The sequence below is a fragment of the Biomphalaria glabrata genome, chromosome 11 (genome assembly GCF_947242115.1).
Source record: "Biomphalaria glabrata chromosome 11, xgBioGlab47.1, whole genome shotgun sequence".
Classification (NCBI taxonomy): domain Eukaryota; kingdom Metazoa; phylum Mollusca; class Gastropoda; family Planorbidae; genus Biomphalaria; species Biomphalaria glabrata.
This window is the reverse complement of record NC_074721.1, coordinates 19840931-19852379: the sequence shown is the minus strand read 5'-3', so window position 1 is coordinate 19852379 and position 11449 is coordinate 19840931.

The window sequence follows — 11449 nt, the reverse complement described above, 5'->3', positions numbered from 1 at the left end:
CGTCAGCACGAATTATGCTTGCTGCTTTCTCTAAAGTTAAGTTTACATCTCTCAGAAGTCTTTCTCTCACTCGATCCGACTGTATACCACATACCAATCGATCTCTGATGAGTTCATCTCGAAGGTTGTCAAACTTGCATTCTTTTGCCAAATTCTTTAACTCAGTATAATACTGTTCAAACGTTTCACCATTCTTCTGATTTCTTGAAAAGAATTTAAATCTGTCATACACAGTGTTGGACTGAGGCAAAAATGATTCTGAAACCTTTCAATTACTTTGTCTACGGAGACTGTGTTTATCAAAATAGACATAGAAGACTATCTTTTTTTATTTCCGTTCTAATCCTTTTCTTTCGCACAAAACATAAACGACAATCAATGACGTAATATAATATAATATTAGCACAGGACCCGCGCTAATTCCAAGTGTATAAATTATTACATGAAACCATTGTATAACTTATAACAGATTTCTAGCGGTCTCCTGTCGATTTACCAGGAGCTCCTGGAAATGTCCTGAAATTGCAAAATATACGAAAAAGTCCTTTAAATATTCAAAAATTGTAAAAATCTTTAGAAAACTCATACAAATCTCATGAAATATATAGACAAAAATGGCCTTTTTGGGGTGTCATTCAATAAGAAAAATTATTTAAAATCTTTTGGAAACTCATACAAATCACATGAAATATATAAACAAAAATTGTCATTTTGGGGGTGTCATTCAATATGGAAAACACCAATCCTACACTCGATAAATAAAAACGGCTATATGCATTTAGAAGTAATTGTGGAGTCTGGTGAAAGAAGCTTCTCGCGCCTCAAAATAATGAAGAATTACTTGAGGTCAACAATTCTCGAAGACAGATTCAAACATTTGGTAATTCTTGCTATTGAGCGTGATCTATGTAGGAAACAGAATTATCATGATATACTGTATGACTTTGCAACACGCAAGGCTCGTAATTCTGTACGTATTAAAGAATGAATAAAATGCATAGACGAATTTATTTTCTAATACAAACTCTTAAATTTCACTAATGTCAACATCCTTCTCAGTCTTGTCTCTAACAGTGCGCACCTTCTGCAATAGCTTGGATGACGGTGTGCATGGCAGTGTTATAACACTAATATCGCACCTTATCGAGAAAACATCAGCACCAAATACCCAAACTGACACGGACTCACACTACACCCCAAGTTGACCATGCGGCCATTTCTCTATCATGACATTACTAACATGATAGGGGGCCCTAACTGGGTAAACACACAAACGAGAAAGTTCTTGCAAGCGCAATTCTAAAGAAATGATCTACAAAGATTCAAAGTCTTTAATTTTACCCAAGGTCTACACCGCCGAAGGAACCCGCAGAACCGAAGAAATTATGCAGATGCAGAAAGGCGGGAGGGCAGTCATATAATAACAATGGCGCCTAAACAGACAACCAACTGAGCTCACACAAAGAAATTTCATAAACAGAAATAGAAAATTGCGCACCAACAGAATCTACTATTAATTAATCTGGTGCTTAATTGGACTACGACAAACACATAAGATAACGTGTAAATGTGTCTAATTACTTAAGTAATAAGCATTTTGTTTTACATCTTATCAAAACGAAAAAAAAAAAAACAAATATTGTGCTTTAATATTAACCTTATTTTTGTTCTATAGATGACGACCTCGCTGACTACGGCGCCAACTGGGCCGACATCTAAATGACGTCATGATGAGCATCCCAGAGTCCCGCAGTAACATCTTCCGGTGTGAGCGGTTGTTCTTTCTCATGGTGCAATCCAAAATGTTTCTCTCTAAGAATTCGTTTCCGTTTTTACTTACTTTCATTTTTAGAACTTAAACCTGAGATTGAATAAAAACTTGATACAAAAATAATTAGTCGTTGCATTGGCCGTTTCATTTGCGCTGTCAATTATACACTATTTGCTGGAAGAGATGAAATTTGTATTAAATTAAAACCCAACATCGCGATTTTATTGGCAACTATTTAAATGAAATTGACACTAAGTTTCTTTTTACTTTAATCAGTTTTAACAAAATACACAGCGACGTCAGTATTTACTACTAGAGGAAATAAGCAAATGCCGCCTTTACCTGCGTTGAATGTCTGTCTAGATCGGGTCTCAACAGTTACATAAAAAGGGCTTCACTAGATGAACCATGGGTCAAGAGAGGTCCAGAGTCACACAAAAGAAATAATAAAGATCCAATAGGGTACTCCATTGAAAAAAAAATTAAGATATAAAAATATTTTTAGAAGTGGATATTTTTGTTGATCTTTTTGCTTTTTATTGGTTGTAACGAACATAACGGTAACAGAGTCTAGAACCATGTCCGCTTAGTATGGCTTTAGTACACTGAATGACTACACAACACATTTCGTGAACACATTCTTACGGACGAGTTACAAGCACATGTAAATATAAGAACGACAACCAATACAGCATATAATTTTCATAACATTGGTAATTAATTGTTTTGTTTGATATCGAATAAGGCAAACAATTTTAAATTATTGATTGATATAGTTGTAAGTGCGGAGTTCTTTACACTAGATATGCTTTTTTTATTTAAAAACAATATATTTTTTAAATCTTACAAAGCTTATATCAACTCCCTCTGTCTGTCTGTCTGTCTGATAAAAAGCTTGTATTTTTTTTAATCTTACAAAGCTTATATCAACTCCCTCTGTCTGTCTGTCTGTCTGATAAAAAGCTTGTACACATTATTTCTCTGACACGCAGTCTCGGATCAAGTTGAAATTTTGCTCAATTATTTTTTTTATCTGGTAACACAAGAATCAAAAAATAAAATTAACCAATTAGTTTATTAACTATTTGTGATTCATTATTTTGTTTAGTATCTCGAACAAAGGAAAGAAATTGTCCTTGACTGATGTGGTAGTACAGATTGAACATTCCCCATTATACTTTGTAGAGAGAAAAGTTTGAAATGTACACTAGAGAACTACAAAACCTTCTATTTTCATAAGCACTTCCCCGGCATAATGGTTAGTGTATTGCCTTGAGGAGGCTTTTAGCCCACGAGTTCAAATTCATGCCGTTCACCTTTTGTTTTAAATGCCTTGAAAAAGCGATCACGGTGTAATATACTAAGTCAATTCATAACCTTAGAAACAAGGCTTTATTTCAATAAAACACGACTGATACACACAATAACACAGTACAGACTGGTCACGATTCACAGACTACGATAATGCGAACACGATTACAAATACTAGCACGATTACAAGCACGGGTAACACACAAGTTCATTTAACGATCACTCCATTCACCCCTCCTTCATTTCTTTCTGGGTCTTAGGTTATAGCCATGCGTATGAAGGGAAGGATCCGGAGGTATCTCTGGCGTAGACTTTTCTCCTTGCAAGTCGTAACTGTCCTGTACGGGACTCGAGTCAATATTGGCCTCTGGCATTGGGTGGCTCCCCTGTGAGTCACTGATGACTTCTGGCTGGTTGTACATCATTGGGGTGGGACTCTGTGAATTACTGATAGTTTCAGGCACGTAGCGACTCCCTGGTGAGAGATCCAAAGAGTCACCGACCTCTTGAGGCAGAATACCGTTCTCTGGTTCGAAATAGTCGTTCGTGGAACTTTCCTTCGGCGCCAGCTGCCTAAGCGACACTGTCTCCTCCCGGCCATTTGGAAATCGTATATGGGCGTACTGTGGGTTGCAGCTAATAAGTTCAACCTCTCGTACCAATGGGTCAAATTTTGAAGATCTTACAGGTGATTTTAGTAATACTTTGCCTGGGTTCTGCAGCCAAGTAGGCAAGGATGTTCCCGTTGGCGATCTTCTGTTGAATTTGAAGATCCGTTCGTGTGGAGTTTCATTAGTAGAAGTACACAGTAATGATCGAATGGAGTGAAGTGCCTGGGGCAACACAGATTCCCACTGTGATAGTTCCAACTTCCCTGAGTCCAATGCTAATAAAATAGCCTGCCACAATGTTTTATTCAGCTTTTCTATTTGACCATTTCCTTTTGCGTTATAGGGCGTTGTCCTGCTAGTGGCTATGCCCTTAGAATGTAGATATTCTGTAGTTTCTGTGGACATAAATGATGAGCCACGATCAGAGTGGATGTAACTGGGTGTTCCAAAGAGGAAAAATAACTGGTCGAAGCACTTTATTACTGTCTTAGATGTCATATCAGGACAGGGAAAAGCGAATGGAAACCGCGAATATTCGTCAATCATTGTTAACAAGTACTTGTTGCGAGTAGCTGATGGCAAAGGACCTTTAAAGTCAACACTTATTCTTTCAAACGGCTGTGTGGCCTTGATGAGCGTACCTGCAAATTCCTTATAGAATTGCGGTTTAATTCTATTGCAGGTTCTGCATTGTTGAATGGTCTGCCTGACCTCTTCAACCGAGAAGGGTAAGTTCTTTGACCTGACATAATGTAGAAGTCTAGTGACACCTGGATGACACAGGTAGTCATGGTACGTCTTCAGGCTACTTTGTTTCGTCATGGTTGCACAGTGCCCTCTAGACAAGGTGTCTGCTGCTGTGTTGGCGTTCCCAGGTCTATACTGTATATCAAACTTGAAGCTTGCCAGTTCCAATTTCCACCTTTGTATCTTATCGTTTTTAATTTTCTTGTCATGAGTGTCTTTAAATATGTATGAAATAGACCGCTGGTCCGTAATAAGGGTAAAATAATTGCCACACAAATAATGCTTCCATTTGCGTATAGCTTCAATTATTGCAGTTGCTTCTTTCTCTATGGCAGATTGATGCCTTTCACTAGGTGAAAGAGTTCTAGAGAAGAATGCAATAGGTCTTCCGTCCTGATTTAAAGTGGCAGCTACTGCGATGTCAGAAGCGTCAGTTTCCACAATTAGAGGATGGTCATACTTTATGGTGAAAATTGCTGCTTTCTGCAATTCTTCTTTCAAGTCTTCCAACGCTGTTTTTACTTCTGTAGGTACAGGAAAAATTTGATTTTTCATTATAGGATACAATTTGTCGGAGAAATTTTGTATCCAGTGAGCATAATATGCCAAAAGTCCTACAATCCTTTTCTGAGACTTCAGATCTTTTGGAGGTGGCAAATCTCGCAGAGCTTGAAATCTATCAGGGTCCGGCTTTAAATGTCCTTTGGATATTTCATATCCAAGCAGCTTTACCTTCTTAGTAGCAAATACACTTTTACTTTCGTTGAAAGTTATTCCGTATTCCTGAGCTACCTTCTGAAAATGCAACAGATTTTTGTTATGGGAGTCTACATCTGTACCACATATTGTTACATTGTCGACATAGGCAAACGTGTCAGACAACTTTTCTTTTTCTATAATAGTGTCTATGGTTTTCTGGAAGCAAGCTACACCGTTAGTGACCCCAAAGGGTATTCTGCAAAACTGGTAGAGTTTACCACAAGCTTCGAAGGCTGTGTATTTCTTTTCGCTCTGTTGGATAGGTATTTGGTGATAAGCACTCTCCAGATCCAATGTGCTAAAGATTTCATACCTGGAAATTTTCTCCACCATTTCATCCACTCTAGGCATGGGGTGAGCGTCCAGGTAAGTAAATCTATTTATAGTTTGGCTATAATCAACGACCATTCGCTTTTTGTGCCGCTCATTGGTCGTGACAAGGACTTGAGCTCTCCAAGGTGATTTGGAAGGTTCAATGATACCGTTTCGTATCAATTTCTCAACTTCAGCTTTAATAAATTGTGTGTCTTGGAAGGAGTAACGACGAGATTTAGTAGCAATAGGTCTGCAATCAGGGGATAAATTTGCAAACAATTGTGGTGCCTCTACCTTCACAGCATTGAGCGAGCAAACATGAAATGCAGGTCGACCACCTTTGAATGGAATTATCAGTTCTTTGTGCAATGCGAGGAAATCTAACCCAAGCACTACATCAGTGCAAAGTTCATCTAGTAACGAAAGTTTGAATTGATTGTAAACTTCCCCTTTGTATTTTAGCGATGCAAACATGTGGCCTCTTGTGACGCTTGACAGTTGAGATGACGCCATAGAAATTTTGTGCTTTGAACGTGTCACTGACCAATCGTATTCTCTTGGTATGTTTGAAGAAATGTAGCTTTCCCCGCTACCAGTATCAATTAGGGCTTTTAGGTTCACGCCATTTACAGAGATGTGTACTGTTGATTTAGTTAAACCAGATACAGACGAAGTAGCAATTAGTGATGTTAGATGTGTAGAGTCCTTAATGCAGCTACAATCTTTACAAGATTGTCTTTTAATCTCGTGGCTAGGAGATGTTTTGACTTTTGTTTTGGTTATAGGAGTGTTGCGAGACCTGCAAACCTTCGAAAAATGTCCATTTTTCCCGCACGAATGACACATGCAGTCTTTGGCAGGGCATTTCGCTCTGAGATGCCGACTACCTCCGCAAAAGAAACATTTAGTACTCACTGTTGCGATTGTTTCTGAGTCCACCATTTCTTCGGTTGAGATTGCCGATGACGAAAGAGATGACTCTACCAATTGAGAAGGAGTACTAAACGAACTGGATTCTTTTTGGGCCATGTCGAGTGTCTTGGCAATATCTAAAGCCATTTTCAAGTCAAGGGATCTTTTCTCAAGTAGCCTCTGTCTAATTACACTCGAACGCATGCCGCTAACAAAGGCATCGCGAATGGCGTCCTCTTCATTTTTGTCAGCACTGACAGCTCGGAACTGACAATCTCTGGCCATCACTCTCAGCTTGTGTACAAATTGATCAAGACTTTGATCGACTTCTTGTTTGCAAGTTGCAAGCAAATGTCTGGCCAATGTTTCATTAGGGGCCTTCACAAATAAATTCTCAAGAATAGATTTTGCTTCTGTGTATTTAGAACAGGTAGAAATATACTGATATAAGGATGGAGACACAAAGTTGCATAGCAGGTCAAACTGTTCGCTTTCACTAGCCCCTACCTTCGTTGCGAATCTGTCAAAACAAGAAATCCAATGTTTCCATGTAACTGAAGCATTAGTTGAACTAGGATCAGCATCCAGTCTATTGGGACGCAAAAACTTGTCCATTTAAGAATGGTTTTATTGAAATAAATTGTAATATACTAAGTCAATTCATAACCTTAGAAACAAGGCTTTATTTCAATAAAACACGACTGATACACACAATAACACAGTACAGACTGGTCACGATTCACAGACTACGATAATGCGAACACGATTACAAATACTAGCACGATTACAAGCACGGGTAACACACAAGTTCATTTAACGATCACTCCACACGGATATACCACTTTTAATGAAATCTTTGATAGGCTATATAATATAGCTATGGCATAGACCTCGACACCGAAGTCGGAGTGATGTGCTCCCTGGTCATGACCACATTCAGGAAACAGTACCAGGAAAAGAAGAAGAGACAGAGAAATAGACAAAATAAAATAATGAACGGACCTGCCATTGAAAGAAGTTCTATCCAAGGCAAAAGACAGAGAGAAATGGAGAAAGACGGTTGACAAATCTTGTGTGGTGCCCCAACGGTCCAACAGACTAAGGATAGGTGAAGGTGAAGATATTTTTTGACCTAGGCCCTTTTTACAAAGCTTATATCAACTCTGTCTGTCATGAATCAATAAAGGCAAAAATAAGCAATTATTTAATAAATTATTAGCAATTAGTTATTTCGTGTGCTATAGAAATAAGGGGAATAAATGCTACTTAATGAGAGATGTTGATGTATACATGGATTCATTCCCCTTATTACATTTTGTCATGTTTTTTCTCCCAATTCTGGATCAAACATATTTTTTCATAGACGATGGCAACACATGAATCAATAAAAAAATAATTAGTGAATCAATTCGCAATAATTAATTAATTTTGTATTATATAGTACAAGGGGAGTTAAAACCTGCCATCTCGAGATAAATGGTAGTAAAAATTGATTCTTTCCCTTAGATAATCTTTGAATTTTGTAAAAGTATTAATTTCTCTCTTGCTTTTTTATTTCCTTATTACATCCTGCAAATACTCACAGACAACTTTAGCTCTACCCCTCAGCCTTATTTCTGGGCACTTTCAATAAAACTGCCTGCATTTCAACAACCCTCCTTTAATTGGAACGGCACAAAATATTACCAATTCTTAATGAATTCATTGGTTAATTTTTTAAATGGATTTTTTGTGTTGTCAGGTAAAAGAAATAATTGTACAAAATTGCATTTTAATCTGAGATTGGGTGTGGGAGAAATAACGTGTACAAACATTTGACCAAGCTTTGTAATACAACATCTAAATTGACAAAATTCTCTAATTTCGTCAGTGAGACGTTTTTAAAAGCCTCTTAAATTTGTTATTGATTTCGAAGCGGAGATAAGGATTGGCTAAGCTCCATAGTAAAGTTTTGTGCATCTATAGATCTATAATTTATAAATTATAAAAATAATTTTATACACTTAGTCGACATTTACAGGTCAGTTTTACTATTTTAGCACGGACGCACACAGTAATATAACTTCACCTTCACCTATCTTGTAATCTGTATGACGTCTTTCTCTCTTTATTTTGCTTTTGATAGAATCTTCTTCTCTCTCTCTCTCTCTCTCTCTCTCTCTCTCTCAAGGACAGGTATGTCTATTCTTTTTTGTTGTTTTTTTCATCGTTTTTTTTTTTGCTTGCCTTTTCTTCTTTTTCCTGTTACTTTCCCTGCAGGAAGGTCATTGCGAGCCCTGAGGACCTTGTGAAATGGTCGTAGAGTTTGAGTTTCTGTTTTTGACAGTAGTTAGCAGGGGATCGTGGAGTGCAATGTCTATACTGATACATCTCTTCCTTTGTGATGCGGTCTTTCTATGTGATACCTAGGATCTTTTTCTAGCATCTCAATTTCATTGCTAGGATCCTCCTTTCTAGTTCTGCAGTTATTGTCCAAGATTCACAAGCATATAAGAATGTGGCCATGACCAGGGAGCGCATAAGTCTTCTCTCGAGGGCTATGTCCTTGGTCTTTCCATATTGTTTTAAGTATTGTGAGTGCTGCTATGGACTGTGCCTTTCTGGACAGTAGTTCAGGTTAGGTTCCTTCATCTGAGACGTTAGCTCCGATGTATTTGACAGTAGTTCAGGTTAGGTTCCTTCATCTGAGACGTTAGCTCCGATGTATTTGACAGTAGTTCAGGTTAGGTTCCTTCATCTGAGACGTTAGCTCCGATGTATTTGACAGTAGTTCAGGTTAGGTTCCTTCATCTGAGACGTTAGCTCCGATGTATTTGACAGTAGTTCAGGTTAGGTTCCTTCATCTGAGACGTTAGCTCCGATGTATTTGACAGTAGTTCAGGTTAGGTTCCTTCATCTGAGACGTTAGCTCCGATGTATTTGACAGTAGTTCAGGTTAGGTTCCTTCATCTGAGACGTTAGCTCCGATGTATTTGACAGTAGTTCAGGTTAGGTTCCTTCATCTGAGACGTTAGCTCCGATGTATTTGACAGTAGTTCAGGTTAGGTTCCTTCATCTGAGACGTTAGCTCCGATGTATTTGACTGTAGTTCAGGTTAGGTTCCTTCATCTGAGACGTTAGCTCCGATGTATTTGAAAATATTGACACTTGACAGCTTTTCATCTCCAATGCGGATGTCCCTATTAAATCTCTGGTAGCTATTGGTCATTTTTTGTGTTTATTTTTTTTTCGACATCGATTTACGTGTTTTAAGCTGCGTAAGTCTTGTTCATGCGTGCCCATCACCAAGTCATCTTGCCCTTCTGTCCCTGGCAGATTATCTATGCTTACAGTACATGCATAGCCATAAAGCATCCTCCATTATCCTTTCAAGGAAGATATTGAAAAGAGTTGGTGAAAGTAGGCAGCCTTTTCTTACTCCAACTGTAGTTTTAAAAAAGTACAATGCACTGGTGGTCTCCTTGTAGAGGTTCTGGATAACTTTTATCATAATATAATTTAGAATATTTTTATAATTATTTTAAAATGACTTATCTATCTATCTATCTATCTATCTATCTATCTTCTATCTATCTATCTATCTATCTATCTATCTATCTACCTACCTATCTCTCTCTCTCTCTCTCTCTCTCTCTATATATATATATATATATATATATATATATACTAATATATATATGTATGTATGTATGTATGTATGTATGTATGTATGTATGTATGTATGTATGTATGTATGTATGTATGTATGTATGTATGTATGTATGTATGTATGTATGTATGTATGTATGTATGTATGTCCCCGTATAGAAATAAAAACTGCTTGACCAATCTTGATAAAACTTGGCAGAAATGTTCCTTGGGTACCAACTTAAACCGTAGAGTATGTATTGTGGCCCTAAAACAAACTAAATACCCCCCCCCCCCCCAAAAAAAAAAAAAAAAAACAACCTCTATTACAGCTATAGTATTTTATGGATCTAGGCCATGTTTACAATGTTGACATGAGAAAGTATCGAAAGGATTTAGATCTAGATCTAACTTTAAGAACTAGTCTTTGCTCTTATGGTGTTTTTTTTTTTTTGACACATGAAAATACAAAATATAGTTTATTGATTTCATTATTTAATAAAATCAACCTTCAAATGTGTGTTTCAAAAGCATTTTTACATTAATTCGTTATCTATATCTGCGAATTTAGATATCCCGATGCACATTCTTTCATTAAACATTACCAAATGGTTACACATTAACACATCTCTCTACTGAGTCTATTACTAGATCTAGGTCTAAAACTCTTGAACTCTAAGATGATAAAACTTCTTTTCGCAAAGATAGTTTTATGCTTTAACACATGAACATACTAATTATAGTCCATTCATTTCATATTTTGATCAAATTAACATTCAAATTTGTTTTTCTAAAGCATTTTTAATACATTCGTTCGCTGTTCGCTAAAGCTGCGTAGCCGTGTTGAGATAGGCCTATATTCATTCATGAAAAAAGATCACGCATGCGCAGAGCAAAGCCTTCACGCAGCACAGAATGAACTCTATAAAAGCTAATTTTTAACTCTAGATTAGTCTAGATCTAGATCTATGTCTACCTCAAGATCTACTTTATACTTTAACACATGAACATACAAAATTAAGTCTATTCATCTCAATTTTTTATCATATATATGTAGACCTACAAGCTAATGTTTTAATGTGAAAAAATGGATTTAAGTAGATTTGCTATTTTGATTTGATGGCTTCATTCATACTATTTTTACATTTACACATTCGCTTTATTTATTACATTATTATTTCGTTTAAATGTTTTAAAAACATTCTCAGTGACTATATCGACAGTAATACGCAAATAAAGACCCGCGGGTGAAATATGTCTAGTATATATATATAATTCTCTTCATGGCCCAACCAAAAATCATGGTAAGATAACACTTTTATTTCTGCAAGTCGGACCAGAATTACTCCACGTAACTTTTGCGGCGAAAAAAAAAAAGAGAGGAAGGGGCGGGGGA